General features: G+C 42.9%; 1 pseudogene; it reads left to right on the plus strand.

Annotated features, from left to right (window-relative positions):
• The first annotated feature begins 884 nt into the window (after window positions 1-884).
• LOC101602104 lies at window positions 885-1,513 on the plus strand (annotated as a pseudogene).
• The last annotated feature ends 1,049 nt before the right edge of the window (window positions 1,514-2,562 follow it).

Below are 2,562 nucleotides of genomic sequence, written 5' to 3' on the forward strand. Positions count from 1 at the left end.
TTATGTCACTGAGAAAAATCTAAAGAAATGCAATGTCAAAGTGAGATTTTTTTTGAAATTAAAATATTTCATTACCAAAATAAAAGTAACTATAAAAAATTTAACTTATAAAAATAAACTTTTAAGGGGGCGTGGTGGCATACACCTTTAATCCCAGCACAGGCAGAAGTAGGAAGATTGCCATGAGCTCAAGGCCACCTGGAGACTACATAGTGAATTGCAAGTGAGCCTGAGCCACAGTGAGACCCTACCTCAATAAATAAATAAATTTTACAAATTCTTACCACAATTCTCACAGCCCAAAGACAACTGATGTCAGTACCTTGGCTCATATTTGTCCATGTTTATGTATGAAAATAGAGACTTAAGAAAATGAAGAAGTTGGGCTGGGGAGATGGCTTGGCGGTTAAGGTGCTTGTTTGCAAAGCCAAATGACCCAAGTTCAATTCCCCAATACCCACATAAAGGGAGATGCACAAGGTGGCAGATTTGTCTGTAGATCATTTGCAATAGCTAAAGGCTTTGGCATGCCCATGTTTCTCTATCTGTCTCTCTCTTTCTCTTTGTAAAGAGAGTAAATAAATAAAGAATATAAAGAGAATGAAGAACTTGAACTTTTGCCATTCATACTGCTTTGTATTCTTTGTGTCTCATGTAGAAAATATTGTTACTAATTTTCAGACCAATACGTATAGTATATGTACTATGTATATGGAGATGTTGCATGGGTGCGTCCATGCTGTTCCTTCACGGTGGCTGTAAGCAATCTGGGCACATTGTGGCAGTGACTAAGCTGCAAGCCTGGCGGGCTTGCACCTAGCCATGTGCCCCCAACTCCCACCAGGCTCTGTACTGGTGATGCTGATTCATCCTCCCGGTGACCCATGGTTAAGTATTTCCTAGGCCAGACCATGCTCTGAAGTTCCTGGGACCAAGTGTTGGCTGTCTTCTAGCAGGTACCCGAATCCCTACAGCAGACATATCTTGACTGAAGACCTAGTGCGCCAGGAGGTGACCCCTGACCAGCAGCTTCTGTCCTGCTGACTCTTGACCAAGACCAACAAGATGCCCTGCTGGGCCGAGCGACTGTTTCCTGCAAATGTTGCTCACTCAGCATACATCCTGGAAGATCCTATTGTGGGCCCCAGAATCAGACCATGACCACCTGGCTGATAGTGGTGGAGGATCGACGTGTTTACTGTGTGGATTCTGACAACAACAGCTGGACCAAGATACATCGGGAAGCCTGGGTCTTCTCTAGCTTATTTGGGGTCTCCAGTGTTGTCCAGGAATTTGCTCTTGCCCAGTTCAAAAGCAATGTGATCAAGACAATGAAGAGTTTTGAATACATCTTGGCCAATCTGCAAGGTGAGACCCCTTTCGAAATACTTGTTGAGACAGCCAAAGAGGCCAAGGAGAAAGTGCAGGAGACAACACTGGCAGTACCGAGAAGGCTACGGATCTCGCCACCAAAGCCACCACCAAACAGCAGCAGCAGCAGCAGACTGTGTAGCCCGCCAGCCAGTGCAGCTCAGCCCTCTCCCCTTCTCCCCTTGTACTTTAATCGTTAAACACCAACTTGCAGCCCTCTCTGGTGGTGGCTGGGCAGGTGCCCTGTTCAGCATCTCAGTACATCAGGCTCAGTGTCCCTAATGAGCCCGGCCTGCTTGTTCCCGGTTTGGGCATCTGACAGGTGCAGAGAGATTGTGACTTGCCCAAGGTCACAAGCAGTGCACAGGTGAAGTGGCAATAAATAATAGACTGTAAGATCCATGAGGGCAGAGTTCCTTGTATTCTCTGATGTATCCCATGTCCCTGAAATATTTAGCATATAACAGGCATTCAATAAATACTTGTTGGACTCGATAAGCCCCCTTAAAAAAAAGGCGTTGCATGCATCTAATTGTGCAACTATATAATAAGGTATTTGGCACCTGACTTTTGATTATTTAGGTCATTTCCCATCTTACTTTTATACTCCATAAAATAATGTTGAAGGGCAAGAAAAAGGAATTTTTTCAGTGGATTGTTTCTTGTGTGTGAGGCAAATCATATAACAGTAATAACCCAATACCTACCATGGGAAGTAGGCTGTAAATAAGCTTGTGGGTTGTGACAACAGACCAAGAGGGAGACAGTCCCCAAGAGCTTTGCTTTCTCATTTGTCTGTCTCTCAATACTCCTTCCTACTCTATTCCCCATTGTCCATCCTCAGGGGATATGTGAACCTTCCCAGCCTTGCCACCTGAAAAAAAGAAAAATTAGCTTGAAATTCCTGTCTCTATATTTAATTTTAATAAGCATGTCTATCAATAGACTGCATTGAGGGGTGTGGTGCACAAAGGATATCAAGTCACGGACATCTCAAAGCAGTTTTTCACAATTCTGATGTTTTAATTTCTTTCACAGATGTGTACTTGCATGAAAACTTTCTAAATATGTATTTTTCAATTTGCAAAATTGCTATGACATTGAGAAACAAATTTGGAAAGATTTTTTCAAATGCTTTGATGAAATAAGAGATATTTTATCTTCAAGGTCCTCCGGATCCAAATCTTCACA

This window comes from Jaculus jaculus, chromosome 10, assembly GCF_020740685.1.
Source record: "Jaculus jaculus isolate mJacJac1 chromosome 10, mJacJac1.mat.Y.cur, whole genome shotgun sequence".
Taxonomy (NCBI): Eukaryota; Metazoa; Chordata; class Mammalia; order Rodentia; family Dipodidae; genus Jaculus; species Jaculus jaculus.